Raw genomic sequence first — 24427 nt, forward strand, 5'->3', positions numbered from 1 at the left:
TGCTAAAGTGTCAACATGGCCCTGAGATTGTTTCCAGACCTCCCGAGCTCTATGCAGCAGGGTCCGCTGATAAAGGACAAGGGCAGGAACCCACCTTGAACTAGGGTGCTGTTGCCAGGGATGGATGTGTGTGTGGTGTTGTTAGTGAACGGAGAGAGAGCATCTGAAAGGGTGGGTTGGATATTATATGGGGACCTGGCTCATTCTGCATCAGATTCACTTTGGAGGCCTCCTCTGGGACACCCCTTTCCCGGCTTCTCAGACACATAGTCTTGTCTCTGGCAAAGTCACAGCAACCTTGGGTTGATGGTATAAATAACATATTGACAGAGAAGGAGACAAGAGAATTAGGCTGTTTCTAGAAGATAGCAGACTTGAGATTCTCAGTGACGTCTCCATTTCTTCACGAAGAGGCTGGGGAGATAAAGTCAGTAAAACTTTTGCTCTGCCAGCCCGAGGCCTGCATTCACCTGCTAGCTGCTGCATAAAAAGCTGGGCGTGATGTCAGCCCCTGGGTGTTTTGGTGGTCCCTGGCAATCAACGGTCTGCCGGCCTAATCTACTTGGAGAGAACTAAGCCTGTGAGAAATTGAAATGTTATCTCTAAGTACAAGGTGGATGGCTCCTGAGGAATACCACTCCCAAGGCTGATCTCTGGACTCCACATACAGGTATGTACACACCTGCACACATGTACACACACACACACACACACACACACACACACACACACACACACACTCACCAGAGCTCACATGCAGTTTACTAATAAAGACAAAACCGGACTCATTTTGGAAGCTCATTGGCTATAGAGGGACCCAGGTGCTGCCGGTAAACTCCTAAATCACTCACACTTTCTAGAAAGATGGTCACTTTATGAGGGGCCCAGCCCTGGTCCCCTTTCATGTGACCAAACCTGTATCATTAACTCTTTCCAAAGAAAGACTTTCTTGACTGGAAGAATTGGGTTGGGAGTTCCTAACTCATCAGACACCACTGTGATTATAGTTTCCAGTTATCGGTGTCTCTTGACTACTAGCTTTGAAAGAAAAAGAAGATACCAGAGATGATGGTATATAACCTTAATCTCAGCACTCAGGTGGTTGAGGCAAGAGGATTGGGAAATTCTGTCTCAAATAAAAAGAGAGAAAAATCCCCAGTGGATACAGAACCTCATGAAGCAAAGGGAGCATAGATGGAGGAGGTTTTTCAGGGCATGGAAGATTAATCTTTGTTTGCTTTCAGTTTTAACTTTTTAGGTTAGCTCAGACCTGAAGCCGACTCTATTCTTTTTTTCACTGAAGAAAGGGGAAGAAAGAGCCATATCCCAGGCATGCCAGTCAGCTCAAGATAGCACCAGGACCTCAGAAGATACTGTCAGGAAGTCCTTGTGCCTTGAAACAGGACCAAAAGGACCTGGCTTCTGCCCCTGGTGACTTTTGGGGGCAGAGGGCCACTGTCATAGTCAGAGAACACTTGCTCATCTGTGTTTTTCAGGCCTTCCAAAAATGGAACAGGCAAGCAGGCTCATGCTCTTAGTGGGACTGGTGTTACTGTGTGTTAGAGTGTGATCCCAGAAGTCAGAACAGACTTTTCCCGACTGCAGCAGGAAGCACAGGCTGTGAAGACAACTAAGAAAGCATAGAAGGCCAGAATGTCCGCAATAACTCACGGGTGAACCCTACCACACAGCTGGCTTTCTCTATTCACCTGACCTACTCAGACCAGCCCTCACCCATGCTTAGTTTGGCCTATAACTTTTGTTTGTTTCCTCCGGGGGGGGGGGGGAGAGAAAATGGTAGGAAAACACTATTTTACTTAATAACATGGTCATTATGCTTTATCCTATTTTAAAACTGCAGTTCATCCACGTACCACACAGTAAATACGTTTCACAATAACCATGTCCTGTGAGAGCATAGTGTTACTATTGTCCTTATTCTATAAACAAGGGAAATGAGGACAGAGAAGTCAGGTGGTCACTCTGTCAGCTGTTGACAGATGGATGACCAGTCAGTGGCCAAAATAAAAGAAGATGCAGTCTTTTATTTTCCATCACATTTGAGACTGGATATAGGCTCTGCTTTTTAATGAGCGTGTCCTTGAACCGAAACAGCCAGCCTGGGCTAATTCTCAGGTGCAGAACAGAGTAGGCAGTCTGCTGGTGCACAGAAAGGAAGGAAGCTACAGCACAACAAGGTGATTCTAATAACAGTTCATCATTCACGATTGCTAACAGAACGGATTTCAAAATGACAAACACAGGAGTGTCGGACATGGTTAATGAGTCTGTTATGACCTTACACAATGTATATATATATGTACTAAGAAGTGCCACCTTGTACTCCAGAGGCCCAAACCTTTAAAATGAGATTACATTTTAAAACAAGGCAGCCCATAATTGCTCATTCTGTGTATTCTCCATAGTTATTTATATATCATTTCTGTTCAAATGTAGATTTGGATTCATGTAGGAAAGTTCTGGAAGCATATATTTATGTATTCACTGGAATCTATTTGCTGGCAGGTGCTAACTTTTTCTAGGAAGAATTTTTAGGCAGTATAGCTCACCTCTCAAGGCTGGGCAGCATTTTGTATGAAGAGTAGACTTAATGGGAGCACCAAACTGAGGCCCTGGAATGAGAGGGTGAATTTGGCAGCTGTCAGGACAGATCAACTCAGAATGGGAAGTGGGTTGAAGGGAGAGGTTCTGTCTGAAAGGACAAAGCTAGATGTGTAGGTCCCATTTGTTGAGCTGCTTCTTTCCCAGGGAGTACCCATAGAGCCTCACATGCCCTGCCACGCCATCCTCAGAAAGGAGAGTGCTACCTCTGGCACAAGACTCATTTCTAATTCAAGTACAATATTAGAGCCTGAAATATTCCTGCTGAGATGTGGTTTCTGGGAGTCTGAGCACGCCCCGAATTCCCTTCAAATTCACAAGGATAAAGAAGCCTGTCTCTCATTTCTCTAGAGGGCTAAGGAAAAAACTCATGCACAACTGGTCTGTGGTGCGAGATTCTGTAAAGCAAGTCAAACGAACAAGCCCCTGCTACTTAGAGAAAAAGCTGTTGAGGACTAAGATGTCTCTTTGGGCTACTTGGAGTGCTTCCCATCCATACCTGTTTCAAGTCTCCAAGTAGTTCCAGGAAAAAGCAAGGTGGGAAAACATAAGAAAGCTGGTACCATCCACCAGGAATGCTGATGGCTCAGAGGAACCAAATTTGTCTAGACACGATTTTCAAATAAGGAATCATTTTCTCCTCAGAGCGTTTCTGACCACGTTGGAAGCCGATACTGGGAACTTCACAAAGAGAGTAAACACAAAGGAAGAACACAGAACACTGCCCCTTTCTTCCCCTGCACGGCCCATGACTCCATCCTTTAAAAAGCACCTGTGTTCAGAGGACCCAAAAGCTGTCCTAGTTGTGACAGCTGACTAGCCATTGACCTTAGGCTAATTATTTGATTTAGGATTGGGTTCCTATGACCTAACTGCTGTGAGTCTGTCTGGGCATGGAGACATGTGGGCTGTAACCTGGAGATTTATTCGTTAAGAGAGGAGGTAAGATGCTGGGAGTCCAGGCCCGAAGTCATGCCCAAGAGGTGAGTCTGCTTTCAGTGGGTCTTGGGAGACAGTGCCTACTTTGGCCTGAGCTATAGAAGCAGGGTTTGGGAGGTCATTAGACAATGTGATGAGAGAATGGGAGGAAATTTTAGTAACGACGCCTTTGTTCATCATTGTCTCACCATGACAATCTTCTGGAAAGAAACGTATGGTTCTCGTCTCCTATTGAAATGACATTCCATTGTCCTAACATAGAAGCCCAATCTTCAGCTCTGCTCCTACATTCCCAGCCGCCCGCCACAGACCCCTTCCCCAGATGCTCCTACATTCCCAGCCGCCCGCCACAGACCCCTTCCCCAGATGCTCCTACATTCCCAGCCGCCCGCCACAGACCCCTTCCCCAGATGCTTGCTTTGCTTTCTCCCTGTCATGTAGCCACAAGGACTTCATCTCTCTCCTCCAGTGAACAAGCTCTTCATATCTCAAGCACATCTTGACTCTCTACTTTTTATTTCTCCTTCAATGCTCATCTTAAACGTGACTCCCTCTGAGAAGGCCCTGCATTCCTCTCTTCGACCCTACTGGGTCAGATACAGACTCACTCCATTCTCGCAGAGCGTCCTGCTCCTTTTCTTTATGGCTTTGGTTGATAGTTACATATTTACTCCTACCCGTTGGGTTAATACCGTTGGGTTCTAAGCAGTCGATATTGTATCTAAGGCCAATTACAGTGCCTGGCACACAGCAGACAGTGATCTCAGGGATTTCAGGAGGATGAAGCTAAGGGGAAGGAGATAGTTCCAGCATCCAGAACACTGTCCCCAGCCACACTTAGAAGCTCTATTTGTTAGGGATCACGGACATTGCAGCTGGCCATACTGCTTTAGAGAAGCATTCATACCTGTGAACAAGATGCCTGCATTCTTTCTGTTACTTTTGGTTGACAATATTGGGAGAATTTGAGAAGAGATGAGCCCCTGAACTGTCCTGGTTTCTTTTGCTAAGAACAGACCATGGTTTGAATGCATTCCACTGGCCGCACCAATTCTGAAGACTACACAGAGGAAAATGAGAGAGAGCCCATGTGTGGGGACTCTGGTCTGGCAGTGGCATCCCACCAATGCAAGCAGATGCTTAAGAAATATGCTGACACTGAGGCTTTGTCTCCCCAGTGCACTAAAGACACAGAAAAGCATTCTCTGCTTCGAAAAACAAAGCATTTATATGGAGCCAAGAACATCCTGGAGTCTCAGTTCAAGAGGCCCTTGGGCTCAGATGGATGAGCAGAAATCTGCTACTTAGAGATCACTGTCCAGGTCAAGCCAGCTGGCCTGGACCAAGTACCCACTGTGTGCGACAGGAACATGGGAGATACCTGCAGAACCAGAATGTACTGAGCCACTGATAATCTGTGCAGACAGACAAATCTGAACTCCACTGAGCAGTTGTGGGTGTCACAAAGAGAAAGAATGTGAGGCTGGGGTGGGTGATTCCCAAGCAGTGACTCTCACCTGCATTAAGAGTGATGCCTCTGAGCAGGGAACATTCCGGAAATCTTCCTGATGTTAGCAGAGTTGAGGCTTGGGGTGCCTCAACTACCAAATGACTACACCTGGGGCAAATATGAAGCCCTGTATAAATACATTGTTCAAGCTCTGAATAAGGAGACCACGTTAGATTCATTCTTGTATCACTGTAAGGAGTTTATGCCTCTCTCAAGATCTCACTAATCTAGGATGCTATGAAATGGTCACTTTATTTCATTGAATGAATCTAGTCCCCATCCCAATATTATAATTTATATTTGACTTTGCGTGTCATTATCTTTCCTGTTGTCTGAATCAGTCTCCACTGAAACATAAGCCCTCCTGAATTCTAAGCAGCTCTGTCCATTTAGCTGCAGTCCACCTAAGTAAAAATTCCACGATGAAAGGCACAGGACACGTATGTGCCAGCTCAGAGACTAGGAAGGGAGAGAAACTATCTTCAGCTATAATGGGCTCTTTTTTTAAGGTCAGCCATTTCCCCTAGGAGAGCTTTTTCTCTGAGCAAAGGCAAAATTACAAAAGATCAAGGGTGTTTTCCCAAGGCTACAAACAGAGCAACGAACACCTTGAAGTTTGTCTGCCTTGGAACCTCTTGAAAGCAACAAAGTGCACACATTGTGTCTTCTATATGAAAGCTAAGTATCTCTTTTCTCAACCACAGAAACCTCAGTATTTGTAGAGAACAGGCTGGGAGGGATATTGGGTCCCCATCTCAGCAGTTATCACCCAGTTTTTCTTCCTCAGAAGGGTTTTCTGTGCATCTCCTCCTTTCTCCTGTTCCCTCTGGAAATCACTGGTCTGAGTTTGCCTCCTCTGTAGTTACCAAACCTTCACTGGCGCGCGCTGGTGCAAACAAGTGAGGCTGTGCACACAGCTAACTCAGAGGAGTCGACCTTCTTCCGTTTGGTCCTTGGGACTGATTCCAGTAGCACGGAGGTCAGTTACTGCCAAAGCTAGACTGTGCTGTGCTCTAGGAGTGGACACATCTTCCTGGGAGATGAGGTAACAGAAAAGTCATTTAACATTAAGGTTGGAACAAATGGCTGGGGCTCTGAGTGAAGGGAGGGCTCATGGGTCCTTTGCGACCACAGCCACCATTTTTGAGAGCACACTGTCGGAGGGAATTTGGTCCCTGCTCTTCTTTTCCCAGAAGACAGCAAATGACATCTGAGACTAGCATTAGCTAGAATCCACGGATTTGGGAGAGACCTCTCAAGATTTAACTTACAATCAGGATTTTTAAAGATCATGTTAGAGTCTAGCTCTTTCTGATTTCTACTTATCATCTATTATCATGTTATTATTGAGATAAGGTCTCATTGTATAGCCTAGACTGTCCCCAAATTCCCAAGATTATGGCCTGTATCTCCACCAATATCCTGGTAATGCTGATGCCCAACCACATACTGAATAGATTAAAAAGTTATTACCGTGTTACTATCCCCCACTGAGCTATCACTTTATTAAATCAAAGTGGTAGGAGTGAAGACCAATTATTGTCCTTTGTTAACATTGTTTCTTGCATGTACGCTCACCAGGGCCTCTCTCCAATTGCCCGTTGTCCAAGAAGTCCATTTCATGAAGAGTGTGTACCAGCAAGTCTCTGCAGCGCCTGTGCTCCAGCCAGGCAGCTGTGAGCAGACGAGTGGAGAATTCACTCTGGCGGAGGTGGCAGTGACGCTGAGGAGGGTGGGAAGTATTGCAGAAGCTGCTTTGCCTCCTACTTCAGTCCATCCTGCCCCCAGCTTTGTGGGAAAGCCATGTAAAAAGAGCAGCATCAAGGGGTGTTCTACTTTGCTCTCTCCCTGTTGAGGGACACCCCATACTTGTACAAGTATTTAAGGGGGAGACTGGTTAAAGGAAGAAAGAAGAGGAAAGGCTAAGACTGGCGAGTGAGGACAGGAAAGTGGAGACAACTTGGAGACATGTTGCAGGTCCACAAGGGTCTCCTCACCCTCAAGAGGAGCTGGAGAGACAGTGGACATTAACACAAGGGTCTGTGGTGTAAGCCAGTGACTCTCCACACTGGTAAGCAGTGTCTGGCAGGTGTGATTGTTTTTTTTTTAGAAGAGCCAACAGATTTCAAAAGATTCTCATGGAATCCATGATTTATATTCATTCTGTCTTTCTGTCCCTCTTTTTCTCTCTCTCTCTCCCTCTTTCCTCTCCTCTTATGTAACTTAGGCTGACTTTTAATTTACAAAGTACCTGAGGATGACTTTACACCTTCAATCCCCCTGCCTCCTCCTCTGAGAGGTAGGATTACAGATACACGCTACCATGTCCAGTTTAAATGAGTCTGAGGATCCAGCTTGGGACTTCCTGCACGCTAGCTAAGTAAACCCACTACCAAAAGGAGTAACACCATCAGCTTCAGCACTGGTTTCAGTCAGGATGCTCTTCATTCAAGTCGTTCCCAGGGTGCATCTTCAGAGTTCGAAGCTTCTAGACAGTATATATCAAGTGCAAGCTACGTAATTCGGAGGGACAGCAATCACTCAGAGTCACTTTCTGTAAGAGGCAAAAGAGACTCTGCCACCAACAGCCCCCTTCTAGACACAAGCTGAGCAGTACTAAAATCACGTGACTCCTCTTATAGTCCAGCAGTTAGAAAGCTGAGTCCATCTGAGAACCCAGGCCTCCTGATACCCGGAGGGAAGGCAGGTCTGCCCAGGGCGAAGCCACTTTCATCCGGCAATTGCCTGGGAAAAGCAAGGCATTTGCAGCTACAGCGCCAGGAGCCCAGCTGGTTATTTCTAGCTTGCTGAATGTCAAAAATCCAGGCTGCTTCTCACAGCAGCCTCCACTTGTCAGACCAAATCAAGGCATCAGCGTGTCAAGCAGCCGAATCAGCTGCCCCAAGCACCAGCCTGGGGGCACCGGTCCAGCTTCTTGCAGTGCACCTGACCCGGCCCGCGGTGCACCTGACCCAATGGAGCTCAGTGCGCTCAGCTTGCTGCAAGCCCTCTGCCCACGCTCTCGGGGCGCGGGGCGCGGCTCCCACCTGCAGCAGGCACCTCCTAGTGCTTGAGCACAGTCTGAAGTGAAGTCTTCACTGGCTTGTGCAGCTGTCTGGGTTTTCCCGTGTTGGGGCCAGCTGGCAGTCTGCCCCGAGAGAATGTGACCATGGGAGTTGGGCTCTGATTCCGAGCTCTGACCCCAGTGAACACATTAGTCTGGTCTCTTTTGGAATCGCTTGGAACCTTCCTTTGCTTTGCCTTGTTTTCTTAAAATAGCTCACCCCCCCCACCTCCCAACTTCAGTTCTTCCCCAGATCCAAATCACCCAGAATGTTTGTTTCTCTGTACAAATAAAAGCAATCCCAAGAACCACTGAAACGGGAACACAATAAGCTCCTGGGTGGAGGGCAGACCACGTTTTTTGTTTGTTTGTTTGTTTTCCCTGCATTAACTCGGTAATTAACTCGATGGTCACGTTGGACTTAGCTAGATAATATGGAGCTTCCTAGCTGGGGCGGGGGTGGGGGACTGTCAGGGAATTAATTTTGTAGACAGAAAGATGAGGTTTCTAGGAGAAAAACAGCATCTTGTAAGGCCTGCAAGAAGTCAGGGAGACCAGTGCAAGAGATGAGCTGGGGAGATGGCCGAAGGGGAGCTCTCGAGCCAGAGGGAGTGTTGATTGATCCGAAGTGATGCAGGACTTTGAAGGGAGATGACCAACTGGGTATACTTTTCTAGAAGGGACTAGAGGTAGATTTCCAGGAGGTCCCAGCAGAGAAGCATCCATCCACTCACTTACTTCTCAAGGGCATGTGCCTTGTTGTCCAGTGACGATTCAAACCATCCAGTTCCCTTCTGCTCACTCTCTTCTCCCTTGCCCCCGCTGCCTGATTAGGACTCTTCACCTGGCTGCTCTTGGTTTGGCCCCTGGCGCTGCGTTGGTCTTTGTGAGCTTGCAGGTAACAGGCAAGGTTGACTGCACTTTCAAGAATTCATTTGCCCATTGACTCAATAAATATTTATGAAGTGTTTGCGTAGGGCCAGGTGGTGAGCTAGTCATCCCAGGCCACCAAAGGGAGAGCACACCTGTTTTCTGATTCCAGTATTTGTCTGGCAATTCCCAGCTTAATATTGCATGAGAATTATCTGGAAAGATTTTTTTTTTTTTTAAACTATAGCTGACGGGGCTATTCTCCAGTTTGAATCTGAACATTTGACAGTATGCTATTTGAAACTTACACTGTATCATTAAAACTCTGCTTCGGGTAATTTTATTGGGTCAGAACCACCCATCCTTAGAGGAATGCTGTTTACTTTCCTTTTGTAGAGCAGATAAGCGAGAACAAACCTGGAATTTGGCCACTCTCTGAGGGACCCCAGGTAGGGTCGGTCCCATTGAATCATGCCTGGAGGTCTTCCTGGAGTTTGAGGATTCCTATTCCAGTTCCTTGTTAAAGACTATTTCTCCAAATTTAATTAAGTATTTATCAGATGAGAATGAGCTGAGCTGTGGACCAGTGATATGAACGAACACACACACAAACACACACATATACACACGCGTGCACGCACAGACACACACATACAGACACACACACACCCTTCAGACACACACATACTTACATACACACTCATACCACTCACACACACACAGACACACACACCCTTCACACACACATACTTACACAACACCCTTCAGACACACACACACCACTCACACACACAGACACACACACATATATACATACACGTGCGCACACAGACACACACAGACACACACACACACACCCTTCACACACACACACACACACACTCACACACACACACAGACACACACACCCTTCAGACACACACACTCATACCACTCACACACACACAGACACACACACAGACACACACACCCTTCAGACACACAAACTCACACCACTCACACACAGACACACACACACACACACACACACACACACCTCAGACAGTACCTGATCTGGAAAAGCCCAGGCCACATCTCCCCCTGTACTTGAGCATAATGAGCAAGGAGAATGATTAGGCAGCCCGAGTACATGAAGCTTCAGACTTGGGCTAGCAACCTCAGCGGCCCAGTGGTTTTCAGAACTGTAGAGTAGGAAGCACAGAGCCTATAAGGTAGTGAGTGACTCGGCAGGGTTGCCTGTGCGGAGATGACTGCACAGCTGCCTCCGAGAGTTTTCCTCTGATTTCCTGGCATGGCTCCTGTGCTAGGCCATGCCTCGTGGAGCGTAGGAAAAAGTCAGGATTCTGTGAAGTCTACAGCCTGACTGGGAGAGGGGCAGTGGGGGCGGGGGCTCAAACTTTAGCTGCCAACACTAGGCTTGGAGGACTAGGCCAGCACAGATTTGCTGGTCCCAACCTGCCTGGGTAGGTTGGAATGGAGTCTGACAGTTGACTTTTCTAATATTTCCAGGTGTGGCTGATGAAGGACACTGGGTGGGCTCCACCTCGACAACCATAAGTGGATGAGGATGTGCACTGAGCACAGGCTGGCTGGAGAGAGGACAAGGCTGAGGGCAGCGGTTCTCAACCTTCCTACCCCTGTGACTCTTTAATACAGTTCCTCGTGTTGTGCTGACCCCGGACCATGAAAGTATCTTTGCCGCTACTTCATAGCTGTCATTTGGCTACTGCTGTGAATCAGAATATAAATATCTGTGTTTTTTGGTGGCCTTAGGTGACCCCTGCCAAAGAATCTGTCGACCCCAAAGGAGTCATGATCCACAGGTTGAGAACAGCTGGTTAAGGAGACTCTGGTGTAGTCTCTTCAGAGCGTCTCTGTCTCCTCTGCTTCCATATCTCTCCTCTGACCTTTGACTTCTTAGATGTTTCCTCATTGCATGTATAAAATGCAGGCTCTGGCCCATAACCGAGGCCAAAGTTAGCACTTACAGGGGCTTCTTTGGAGCTGGCATTAGGAGGAAGTCAGAGTCAGTCCCTCAGTTCCCACTCTTTGTCTCTATGTCCCTTGTTCAGATGGCACCAGGACAGATAGAGCAGGCCAGCACTTCCAGGGGAGCACAAATGGCTGCCTCATCAAGAGATCAACCTATAAGCTTCTCAGTCCTTTCTGGCTCTGCAGGTACAGGGTTGTTGTCACACTGAACCAAGTACCAACCATGACATCTTATCTGTAGAGATTTCCACCTACTTTTATTGTTTTGAACTCCAGACAAGAGAGTTACCAGCCACATGATTTTCTATATCAAAAGCTGGAAACTATTTCCAAGAGCCCCAGGTAGAGCCTGGAGCCTAGAGGCCCCCCCTCCCCATCCCTTGCCTGCTCCCTTGTTGTGTGCTTAGAATATCTGCAAGGAGTTCTCTCTGCATCTCTTCCAGTAAAGCCTGTACGTGGCTGGCACATGGAACTCTCCCTAGAGAGGAGATGGGTGAGGCCGTGGACACGCTTCCTGAAGCCACAAGAAAGAGGAGGCTGCTGATTCACCAGCAGCTGCTTCCTGGAATTACAATGCCAGGCTGCACTGAATAGTATTTTTCCAAGGTGATGTGAGCTGTTACAACATTCCTACTGGTCCCCATTGGACCTTCCTGTAAGTCAAACCAGAAAGTTACCCAAACCAGCATTCCTGAGCAGCAGAACACAGGATTCCAGACACAGTGTTTCCAGCATGCCTTTAGATCCCTCTTGGGAGCAGGAGTTCAGCTCTTTCAGAGCCTCTGCATGTCATCAGCCAGGGCCAGGGGTTTGTCGGGCAGGGCACAGAGTCATAAGGAAGTGGTATGTGGTATTAAGTCAGCTGAGAAACACAGGCCTTTGCAGATTTCCCCTAACAGGAGGGTCGGCTGAGAAAGGAGCGAGCCCCATGCGTCACAAAGATGCTTTCTCTGGTGCTATCCTGCTCTTGACTCTTGTCTGACACAGAAAGCTGTTGTGACCTATACCTGACCTTCTCAGAGATATGGCACTGGTTTGAAAGTGCCTCTGTTTTATCTTGGTATCCATGTCTCTCCATGCAGAGAGTCTGCTGCCTCTGTAGGACAGTGGTTTTCATTCAGAATGGAAAAACCTCATGGATGACAGTGGGAAAAGCGTAGGGGAGCAAGGACAAATTCCAGACTTTTCCTGTTCAATGACGCCCCACCCCATACAAAAATGAACATTGAAAAACCAGACTCATAAAAGCAGTTCTAAAATGCTTTTGTTTTTAAGACATGGTCTCATGTAACCCAGGTTAGCCTTGAGCTGACTATATGGTCAAGGATGCTTTTGAACTTCTGATCATGCTGCCGGCACTCCTGCAGGGCAGGGATTACAGGCATGTATTATAGCAGCCAGTTTCCTACAGTGCTGGGGCTCAAACCTGGAGTCTTTGTTCATGATAGAAAACTAGGCTATACCACAGTTTCTGGTTCCAGGTACATTATTCTTTTCTAGTGAATAGAGAACTAATGGAAGTGGAGGATTCTGGGAATAAAGCAGATGGAACCAAGAGATGGGGGCCTGCTCTTAGAAGCATTAATTGAACCCTACACTACTCTAATATAAAGTGGGAAATGACCTCTCTTGTCTCTCCTCTCCTCTCCTCTCCTCATCCTCTCCTCTCCTCTCCTCTCCTCTCCTCTCCTCTCCTCTCCTCTCCTCTCCTCTCCTCCTCCTCCTCCTCCTCCTCCTCCTCCTCCTCCTCCTCCTCCTCCTCCTCCTTCTTCTTCCTCTCTCTCTCTCTCTCTCTCTCTCTCTCTCTCTCGCTCTCGCTCTCGCTCTCGCTCTCGCTCTCGCTCTCGCTCTCTCTCCCTCTGTCCTTGATTGATGCTTTTGGTATCTTCAGCCAGAGAAATCCTAAGCTAAGAGGCCCTACTTTGGGCGATGTCAAGAAGATTCACCGGGTAAAGGCACTTGTTTTCAAGCCTGAAGACCTGAGTTCAATACTTGGTATCCACATGGTAAAAGGAGACAACAGATTCCTGCAAGATGCCCTCTGACCTTCACACATGAGGGAGATGTGATATGTACACACACACACACAGACACACACACACACACACACTTTTTTTTAAAGAAATGAAACTTGTAAAAAAAAAAAAAAAAAGACCCTACTTGTAAAATGAATTCCTTAGTCATGCTAAAAATAACTGGAATTTGTAATGAGAGTTAGAGGTTTACAAGTCATTCTATTTTTCTCTTCCCAGTCTTATCAGGTGGGTGATATCCCTACTCCCCAGACATTAAGCACTGTTGGTCTCAAGCATTTTGGATAAAAGACATTCAATCTATTTTACCACTTAACTGATGAGGGCAAAGGTTCAGAACAGTGCAGGGTGAGTGCGCAGCGAGGTTTTATACCCTTGTCTCCTGACCCCAGATTCATATTCTTTAGAGCCCATAGTGTGCTCTTGGCAGCTGCTGCTGCTGGAAGTCCCTGAAATCAAGGCCATCTCCAGAAGCAAGTCTTTGGGATTCCAGCTGGGCGCTGACATTCTGAGAAGGCAGTGAGCCAGGAGAGGTTTGTTGAGCCTGTGACCCTGCAGAGCTTGTCCACAGCACATGGTGCTCCTCACAGGGCCTGGTCTGGTGCTTTAATGGGGTGCAAGATGAACAGAGAAGCTCCCTTAGGATGTTTCTTACCTCGAGGTAGGTGGTAAAGGCTTTAACTCTGTCCTTCCCGCCCTTTACTTCAGGCCTGTTTCCTCAATGCTTCAACCAGGACTTCATTCCAAACAGCTGTGTATCTTACCTCTGAGAACACTCCCCTTTTAAATTTGTGTTGAGAATTTCATCTGTAAGTACCATATTTACATCATCCTACCCTCCCTCTCCTCCTGCCAACTCTTTCCGTGGCCCCACCCCAGTTCATGATCTCTTCCTCTATAATTACTATTACTTCACACACACACACACACACACACACACACACACTCACACACACACACTCACACACACACACACTCACACACACACTCACACACACACACACTCACACACACACACACACTCACACACACACACTCACACACTCACACACACACACACACTCACACACACACACACACACTCCTACCTTACTGAGTCCATTTAATGTTGCCCTTATGTATGTGTGTGTTTAGGGTTGACCACTTGGAATTGGAAAACCCATCTCCAGGAGCTTGTCCCTGGGGACAACGTATTCACCTTCTCTTAGGAGACATTGATCACCTGCAACTCTTCATCTCGTGGTGATGCCTTGTGAAATTTACCTCATCTTCACTGGAATCTCAACTGGTGTTGTCACTATGCAGCTATTAAAGGCAACCATTATTATTGAAACTTCACGGATGTAGCATCCCTGTCATGTTTAAAAAGCCCAGTCTAGCAGCAGACTTTCTGGTCCCTCTGGTTCTTACAATCTTTCTGTTCCCTCTTCTTCAATGTTTCTTGAGTCTTAGGTGTAGGATTGCATTGTAGATATACTTATTGGGCAAGGCTCTCCTAAGGTCACTAACTCCTTGTATTTGACCAGCCGTGTATCTCTGTAATGGTCTCCATCGGCTGCAAAAGGAAGCTTCTCCAGTGCGGGCTGGGAGCCACACATACAATGCCTCGCTACTTTTCTCCACCAACTCTTTGCATCACGTCTAACTAAGTAGCTGCAAATGTAGACCACGGGCAATGTTCCCGACACTGCTCCCCCATTCCCTTCATGCTCTGTCATCCTTTGTTCGTTCCATCCTTGTGCTCTGGGAGAAAGAGCCCCTACACAGCCAGCTCCAGGAAGCTAAGCCATAATTTATCTAAGACTTGGACTTGAAGACTCCAGTTCTAGGTTGTGGCTGCACATTGGCACCATTTGGAGAACTTTCATAATCTTACTAATCCAGTTAGGAGCTCCCTGAAGTGTTCTGTCTTGCTCTCATCTCCCCTGTCTGATCATTAGTGTTAGGAATGGTCCTGTGGTGATAAGCTGGCCATGGCCTATGAGGACAAAGCAGGAAAATGTCTAGAAATGCTTCTGACACTGAAGAAAAAAAATCTGTGATTCAAAGATATGCTCTTTGTCTCTGGTACTTGTTGAAATGTGCACCCAAGAGAGGGAGTTTAGTTCGGTAAGTGATGAGGGCACTATCTCATTTGCTCCTTGATGTGTCCTCTCAGGTGATTAGTACTTTTATTATATAAACAAGAAAACTAAGGTCCCCAATGGCTTCAGTATCTAGTCACCCCCAGCGCCCACTGGCAACAGCTGGTAAAGCAGAGCCAAGCTAACCCCAGTTCTGCCTGCATGTAAATGAATTTTATTTGACCATTGCTCCTCTGTTCACCGCTAGTCATCAGAGCCTAATTATGTGCTGTTGGGCTTTCTGAAGTAAAAACCATAATAAAGGGTCTTGTGTTTAGTATGTGCCCATTTCTATAGTATAAATATTCCCACCGCCACCGGCTTTAAGCTAGCGCTGAGTTCAATAGACATTAACGTGGCAGAAGCTGTGGGACTAGCCAGTGTGGATCAGCACCGGAAACCAGTAGAAAACGGAGCAATTGCACACATCGAATTATTAATGCTAAATTCCCTTCAACCACAGAAAAGGACTTTCTTTTAACATACACCTCCCAAACGGATCTTTACCCTAGAGTTCTACGTTGGTAGGAAGTGCTTAACTCTTGTTCCTAGAAGTCAGACAAGCACCACAAACAACAAACAAATGGGCATGGACCTCAGGAGTTTCCCAACAGCCATAGATGGCTAATTCTGTGAATAGAATCCCAGGAGACATCTCCTTCACCCTGGGGCTGCGAGCCCTTGCAATATGCTTGATTTCCTTGCTGAGAATTACACATACGCTTGCTGAGTTCCTTCACAGTGCTGAAGCTGAACTCATGACTGTGTGGTACAGTGTAGCAGCAGGGTTTGGGTATGTGGCCAGTGGAAACATGATGTGGAGCCAACTCCAGGCTTACCTGGGTCCACAGTGCCATTGGGGTATGCTTGCAAAGCCTATTTCAGACTGTGGCATGCTAGTTTCTAAGAGTTGGGAAAGGGTTCCTGTCCATCAATCTCACTCAAGATTCAGACTGCATGTGCCTACTGATGACAAACTCCTCGTCTCAGAAGGATGCCCATCAGACATTTGGGTATCTCTTTGAAAATATTCAATTTGTTTTGTATGAACACAAACTCATCATCCTTAGTGTCTACTGGTGTGTCCTAACTCCAGGATTTATATAATCAAGCTAGTCTCCATTTATGTAGCAGGCAGTAGAGTACAATGTGTCAGTCAGCTTTCTATCAGCATGATGAACACCCCAAGATAAATCAAGACCTAAGAGGAAAAGTTAATTTTTATTCATATTTTCAGAAGTTCCGATCCATGGTCTCTTGGCTGGCTGTTTTGTATGGTATGTCACAGTCAAAGCCCATGGTAGAGGAATCCTGGAAGCAAGGAGCAAAGAGAGATGGGAAGAAACTAGGGCTCCAGTGCCCTCATAAGAGCATCTTATCAATGATCCAACTTCCTCTCCTGGGTCTCACCTCCTCACCTCCCAAACTCACCGGGGACAAACTCACTGACACATGGGCCTGTGGGGAACATTTAAAATCAAACCACAATGCCAGGCCGAGTGGTCCATAAATGTAGTATGAGCACCTCAAGAGGAGAGGTAGGAGGACCCCAAGCTTGGCTACATAGTAAGACTCTGTCCCGATGACGAGATGACGATGACAACAGAAAAATCCAAGACACAGCAGCCAGATAATGTTATAGGAACAAAAGCTGGTCAGGGTCTCTGTAGCATTAAAAAAAATTAATAACAACAATAGCAATTATTCCTAGCTCATTGAAAATACACTCCGGGGCTGTCTGTGGGCTCATGCTGATCACTCGGAGTCTAGTGTCATCTCTTGTCATTACCACTCACTGAGGAACATTGTTTTCTGCCAGCATGGAAGCACTTCCTGTCTGCAGCCATTTTAACACTACTCAGCTCTCTAGATGTTACCTAAGGGCGATCCTGAAACTTTCTCCACACAGATGGTCCAGAGTCACCAAAGGGGCTACTTGCTACTCTAGGCTTTAAGGTGGCAGGGAAATGATACCACACTCAATAGAAACTGTTACTGGAATTCTGGATTTTGATCTTTTCACAAGCTAGTAACACGTAGCATAATATTTTCTTTGGATGTGGAGCCATGGCCGTGAGCGGCACTTGTCAGCCATGTGGCCGGTCAATGCTTTACAGAGTGTGAAGCTGTGTTTGGTAGGTTAAGTGGTTTAAACGCACTTTGGACTTAGGATATTTTCAATCTACATTGAACTTATTGGTGACCAGCCCCTTCCTACGTCAAGCACTTATAGATGGTTGTGACATCAGTCACTTCTCTTCTGAGGCTATCCCTAGGTAGCTCTCACTTATGTTTTGTGCCTTTTGCTCCTGCCATCAACCAGATCACTTTCCTGGATCACGATGCAGCTTCATCTTCTTCCATTATGGTACCTGGCACAGAATTCACTTTTCCAGACATAGTCAAGTCAAATCAATGTTCAGTGGGCTCCGCCTTCGGGCTCACTTGAGACACAATGCTTGCCCCTCAGGAGGATGGCGTGGTAGGTTTCATTTGGTACCCACAGATTCCTACAGCATTTCCGTTAGGGCTCACACTTGTAGCAACAATGACTATCTTGTGCTTTTTGTGTCCCTGTAATTTAGAAATAGGTACATATTAGTAATATTTGCCGACTATAGTTTTGCTCTGCCTACTTACGTTGTTTGTGCTCTCAAGTCTTAAGGCTGTCACCTTCTCCTAACACAGGGAACTGTCTCAGATCCAAACATAGCTCATAGTTACTACTTAGATTTTCCCCAGCACAGACTATAACCTGCATTTGTATCTGAAAAAGCTAATTAAATTGTATAAAGATGGAAGCAGTAACCTAAACTAAGCTGCCTTGCTGTCGAGTAGGTTTGGGCAAAGAATAGAAATCGGAGGCTGAAGGCCCGACTCAGTGGAGAGGAGCATCTGCTGCTCTTACAGAACACTGTTCAGTTCCCAGCATCCATGTCGGGTGGCTCACAGGTAACTCCAGCTCCTGGGAAAGTCTCTCTCCTGGCCTCTGTGGACAGCTGCACACCTATGCACACAAGTATGTGCAGACACATGCCTATAAATAAAAAATATAAAATCTTTAAAAAAAATGTTCTAATGTCATATCCAAGACCAAATCATTTCCAGGAACACAGGCAACTTGGATGATTTATTATTTATTTATTTATTTATTTATTTATTATTTATTTTGAATCATTCAAAGTTTTCCAGCAACTAGTATATGCCTGAACTATAGTAAATACTCAGTGAATCCCTGTTTAATGACTGACTCTCTGGGCTCACTGGCTCTTAGGTCAGAATCTCCTGAAGAATATGTGTAGTTTGGAAACAAAGTAGTACTTTATTATGTCACTTTCTTTTTGTGTTTAGTTATTGTTATAATTTAAAGCAGAAAGTGTCTGGAAAGGGGCCATCATGACATCGCCCTCCAGACGTGCGTTACTAGAATGAAGAGCCGCATGACACTGACTTGGAAGAGCATTGGAAGACACAGGGCATCATGCCATAGCAGCATTATCGGTCCTTCCGTGGAAAGAGAGTGCATTCCGTTCAAATTCCCAAGAGGAGTCTCCTTGCCATGGGCATCCTGAAGGAGAGTGTAGCATGATAGGCATCCTGAAGGAAAAAGGTTTCAAATCCCTGGGACAAGGTGGGTTCCTTATTTCTATAGGTTTCCCAAGTGAGTGGCAGACAGGCTTACTGTTGCCTCTAGCCTAACTTGTCTTACTCGCTAGGGCATGGACTATAAACTAATCTGCAAAGGGGAAGGGCTGCAAAACACTGTGTTAGGGGAGAGAGGAGGGAGGGAAGGAAGGAGGGAAGAGAGAGAGAGAGAGAGAGAGAGAGAGAGAGAGAGAGAATGAATGAATGAATATGAGGAAAATTGTGACCTAACAGTTATGATATTGAATGCTTGAAGTCTCAAGTAAGATTAAAGGAAGGATTGAAATTTGTCTTAATCCAAGGAGAGCAGGGCTGTGTCAGGCCTCAAGGATCACCCTGTCAGATTGATCTTAACCTGTTAACTGCCACACCCTGGGTACCATTGCTCCTTTAACCCACATTTGCCACAAGAAAATGAGTTGAGTCTTGGTTACTTATGTTATTAAAATTCAGCTACAGAAAGCATGCCTATCCTTGACCAACCAGTCCAGGAATCATCAAAGAAAGAAGAAATGAGTTAGGGTCAGTGACATTTTCCAGTGGGTTCAGGTGTCTGGTCAGTGACATGTCCCAGTGGGTTTGAGTATCTGGTGCCAGGCCTGATGACCTGAGTCTGGTCCTCAGAACCCACATGTGGAAGGAGAGAACTAACCTCAAGCTGTCCTCTGACCTCCACACTTGCACCGTGGAGTTCATCACACCCACCTCTCCACCACAGAGACGAAATACGTAAACGTGACTTTTGAAATCCTTGTTAGGATCAGCATTTCAGTAACATTGCTGAAATAATTCTTGTCTTACAAATTCTTACCAACATTCATCGGAATGCCACATAGAACCCTAACCCTGTCCTGGGCTACAGTTCATGTCATTAGCAAATACCTCAGCTTCTTCACTGGCAAAAGCCTTTTCTTAGATTAGCAGTTCTCAAACTTTCTAAAGCTGCAACCCTTTAACACGGTTCCTCATGGTGCGGTGACCCCCCACCATAAAGTTATTTTTGTTGCGACTTCATAATTGTAATTTTTCTGTTACGAATCATAAGGTAAACACCTGGTATGCAGGACATCTGATATGTGACCCCTGTGAAAGGGTCATTTGAACCCCAAAGGGGTTTCGATCCACAGGTTGAAGACCGATGCTGTAGAGGAAAGGTGAGCACCCTGGAGTCCCTTCTCTTCTGGTAACCGCTCTGCTTGCATCTGCTGCTGAGGGAGCTTAGGTTTCTCTCCATCTTAAGCCTGGCATTCCCCTTTCCCTTTTGTGCCTGGGTGAGCACAGGGAATAGGAAAGGCAGCTGGCTAAGAGCTTCTGGTGAGTATGTGGTCGTGGGAATGAGTGATTTGTGTGTGTCTAAAAAAGAATCTTGAGACTGAGACAGCACAAGGTGCAGGTGGAGATGAGATAAAGCATAAAGATTGCCCAGAGGTGGACAAAGAACAAATCCGAGTGGGGCTTCAATGTATGACAGGAACGTTATCAGTAAGGGCAGAGAGACTCACTGAGCGTAGCCACCTGCTTACTCTTAGCCAGCAGAGCACAAGGCTGGAAAACCTTGAGGGTTCATTCAGGGTATTTTTGGCACTGTCCGGTCAAATGACTACTAGACTGTCCCTGGTTTCTAAATTTGAAATGTCTCTAGAGATTGTTTCACTTTTGGCAACCCACTCAAACACGTCCACACTTGGTCCTGACACAACCTTCCCTTTGTCTCACCCAAATTCTTCTAGCCGCGGCTCAAGCCACTGGAAGAATGCAGTCTCTGTCGGGTAATAACCGCCTTGGTGGCATAAGACAGGCAACCGTGGGGATCTGGAAGAGCTATGACATGTGGCAGGGACATCTAAGGGCTGTATTCAGAAGAATCTGCAGGGCTGCGGAGCCTCTTTTTTACCACAATACATCTCCAGAGAGCTTGCTTTAAAGAGAAGCGGGTATATAGGCTCTGCCATTGGCTTCAGGCCCTTGGGCATGGCAAGAGTTACTGAACATCTTGGATATCTTGGCTTCTGGACACTGGTTGCACAGCATGCTGAGTGACCATCATGGGGTGCCCAGTCGGTAGCCAGGATGGGCGTGGTTCTCGTGCTAATTGGTCAGAAGTGAACTAAATGGATCGCGTAGCTAAACCTAAAGGGACAAAAGAATTCCTGACACGTTGGAGAGAAAAGCCACTTAGGAAACCCACGGGCATTTCTTGGCCTGGTTGTTCTAGAGTGAGCTGTGTTTAAAACTTAAAAGTGATCCTGTTTGGCAACTGAGCTTGACTCAAAACTCCCCAGGTTTAGTCAACTGAAGAGGCCCTGAAGCTGAGCAGAAGAGTTGAACCCTCTTAAGTTGGTGCTGGTTCAACATCTATGAGATGGGCATGAAGTACGGTTGTGTCCTACCCACTCACTGTCTGATGGACACCCCAAGCTCCACAGACCGGCTGGTGGTGACAACAGTGAGCACTGAGCACATCCAGTGTCCAGATGTTTTAGATCTTCTCCTGAGGCAGTAACTCAAGGCAGGCAGTCACTGTCATCTGTACTTAACTGATAAGAACACTGCAAGCGGGGAACAATTCCCTCTGCTTAAGAACACTGGGTGAGTGTGGGCTCACCCCATGTCTGTACCCCACTAAGCATGCTCTCTTAACTTGGAGGCCTCTTGCCTCACACAGCGGAGAGAAGAGGATCTCCCAGATATTCCATGCTGGGGCAGGAGCCCATAGGGTGATAACAGAGGCAGAAATACATGGGGAAGGTGGCTGACTTTTCTGAGTTCCAGAGGAACCTTCAGAATAAACACACAAATGATTTTAAGTCATTTTGATTAGCTCTGAAAGCCAAGTGGAGGGAGAACAGAGGAGACAGAAGAGAAAGACAACTGACCAGGAGTAGGGGTGGGGTGGAAACAGAATGAAGCCCGGGGGCACCCTCAGCTTTGGTTTAAATTCAATACAGGAAGAACGGAAGACAACAAAGTTCTGTTCACAGCCGTGCTTTGAACGGTTTGTACACTCCAACCTGCAATCCAGCCCAGAGGAACCTGTGACCACAGGCTCAGTTCCAGAAGAACCTATGACGAGTACACCCATTTCCTGCACAAATGTCTGAGGTTGAATCAGACTCTTATCTTCAGATGATATAAAAGGAGGAATTCTATGACCCAGTGTGCCCACAAAGCCAGGGCATCACGGCTGCTGGCTGCTGTAGGTTAGCATTGCCAGATGAAGCAATCCAGATAGCCCAGACTAAATAAGGGGAAAGGTTTTGGCTGTTGGCTTGGGAAGTGGTGAAGAACAGATGTGTGACTGGAATATTGAAGGCACTGCACACCCAATGAAAACCAACACATGGCAGACAGAGTGTTTCAATTCCTGCTCTTCTCCTTGCAGGAAAGCCACACCAGATTCGTGGCTATAAATGTGTAGCTGCCACCACCGGCTGCCTGGTGGCTGTACACACCTCCCTGCTTCCTGCTGCAGCTGTGGCTTTTGCTCCAGCCCGTTCAGTGAGGAGACTGGGAGTTACCAAAGGACAGACAGACCTCCAGGAGGAGGAAAGGACTGTAAACTCCTAAAGCTCAGAGGTTAGCACCGGGGGTTCGAGTGGAATTTATGGGGCCTAGTGTGATCCAGGACTATTTCCTCTTTCTCCCCTTTTCTGAACGATTGAGGAAGTCACTATTGCGTCATCTGGGCCTGCCCCAGTTCTCTGAATCAGGGGTGAGAAGCACCACCCTTGATTGCAGATTGAGCCATCTTGCCGTCAGATCTAGAGTACTTCACAGGGGTGAGGATGACATGGGTGAGTATGACTAAGGCCTTCCTGCAGACTGGCAGCTTATTTCCTGCTCCTGTGAACCCCAGACTACACCTTTTTAACTGCTCTCAGAACCCCACAAAGGTAGGGAAACAGAATTGATTTTAAATGGAAAGCCTTATTCATTTGGGCTAAAAGCAAGGACTCTGAAAATAAAATGCTTGGTTCCTATCTTGGCCCTAATGCTTTTGTTGTGTGGCTTAGGACAAGCTATTTAAAAAACAAACAAACAAACAAACAAATCAAACACCCCATACCTCACTTTCCCCATCTGTACAACGAACACGGGAGTACTCAATTAATAGGAGCATTGAATAAATAAATGCACTTAAAATTTGTACGACTGGTTTTATATAAACCAAGTATAAAGACCAAGAAGCCCCGAGTCAGAAAGAACTCCTCCTTTTCCAGCAGACTGTGGGGTTAGAATGTAAAGCTTCAGACTTTATATACAGGTCCACCCTTTCCAAGATCAAGGCTTTTGGAAAGCAATAACCTCAAGCTCTCAGAGCACTCCTGACGTCGGCTGTTAACATGTACTGTCGGATTTGTCCCTGCCTGCCACACAGACGCGGTGGCATCAGGAGCTACCGAACTGTGCCAAACGAGTGTGTGAGAAGGGTCACAGCTTTCGTATTAATGCAGAAATATCTTTTTCATCCTGGAATGCCCCCTAAAGAACTGATGATGGAGACTGTGGTACTGTTCTGATGTTTCCTAATTCCCCTAGGCTGTTTGCATCTTTAGGGGATGCCACGATCTGGCCAATCAAATGGCAAGAGAAGTTGCATGTGTTCCCCGGAGGAGATAGTTAAGAAGCAAAAAAGGACTTCCTCCATCTCTCTTTTTGCTCTGTGGACCTTAGGAGTTCTACTTTCTCGATAGCACAATTAGCAGATAGACGGCCACGGGCACGTATTGTATGCGAAGGACGTTTTGAAGAGCTACTAAAATTTCAAGGACCGGCCTTCTACAGCAATACCCAGAAGTCACTTCTCTGATTGATTCATAGTAGAAGGATGGATCAATGAGACTGACCACACCCTCCTCAGGGATACAGAAGGTTCTGCCAATGGCTTCTCTCAGGACTTTGCCTACAGTCTTGAGTTCTAATAACTGTGGAAGGCTTTTTAGAGAGAACAAATCATTCTTTCCACAAAATTTCCTTTTGCTACAAAATGCCTTTATTTCCAGCCAGATAAAATTTTTCAACTGTATATATATATATATGGTTACACATGAAAAGGTACACCTTTGTTGTCAGCCTTGTTTACAAGGCCCATTGTTAATTATTAATGTGTATATCAAACAACCTTCTTTGTCTCTGAAAACATAAATAGACTGACTGCCAACGGATCCGCCACACGTGCTCATGGACTGGAACGGTGCGGGGTTCTTCACCAGTGAGTCAGCCTGAGATGAAGTATTGGAGGTGGTTGTGATTAGCAGGTGGCATGCAACGGATGCCTGCCTGCTGACCCCACGACTGTGGCAGTGGCCCTTCTATGAACAGGAGACAAAGAAGACAGACCTATGCAACGTGGAGAGGCCTTTCACAGAATGCAAACACCATTGGGTGAACCCCAGAATGAGTAGAAGCATCATGAAGGGTACTCTGCTGTGTACACTACTGAAGATTATGGCACCTTTTTTATCTGACAATCAATAAATATCTAGTTACTGGAAGGAAGAGGCAGAGACTCAAGACACTGATGGTTGTCATGGTGTCCAACCACTGTTGTTCTCAACACTGGGTTTATGTTGGGAGCTGGAAGGACGCCCATGTGCAGCTTCTTCAAAGTGCATCCTTCTTGGAATGC

At 46.5% G+C, this 24427-nt stretch overlaps 2 long non-coding RNA genes across 5 annotated transcripts in view; one reads left to right on the forward strand and one right to left on the reverse strand.

Annotated features, from left to right (window-relative positions):
* LOC143437101 (uncharacterized) overlaps window positions 1–9145 on the reverse strand; it is a 28060-nt gene extending 18915 nt beyond the window's left edge. The window contains exons 1-2 of one of the 4 annotated variants that reach the window (XR_013106771.1): window positions 6650–9145; window positions 2571–6104 (exon numbers count right to left, since the gene is read on the reverse strand). This is a non-coding gene — a long non-coding RNA (uncharacterized LOC143437101). Of the gene's footprint in view, window positions 1–2570 lie in introns of all 4 variants that reach the window. The other 3 variants (XR_013106772.1, XR_013106770.1, XR_013106773.1) reach the window with 3 other exon arrangements.
* Window positions 9146–13147: 4002 nt separating this feature from the next.
* Window positions 13148–14351, forward strand: LOC143436653 (uncharacterized). The gene is made up of 3 exons (XR_013106525.1): window positions 13148–13563; window positions 13739–13839; window positions 14165–14351. It is a non-coding gene; the product is annotated as an uncharacterized LOC143436653 (long non-coding RNA).
* Window positions 14352–24427: the final 10076 nt, after the last annotated feature.

This window comes from Arvicanthis niloticus, chromosome 23 (assembly GCF_011762505.2).
Source record: "Arvicanthis niloticus isolate mArvNil1 chromosome 23, mArvNil1.pat.X, whole genome shotgun sequence".
In the NCBI taxonomy this organism is placed as follows: Eukaryota; Metazoa; Chordata; class Mammalia; order Rodentia; family Muridae; genus Arvicanthis; species Arvicanthis niloticus.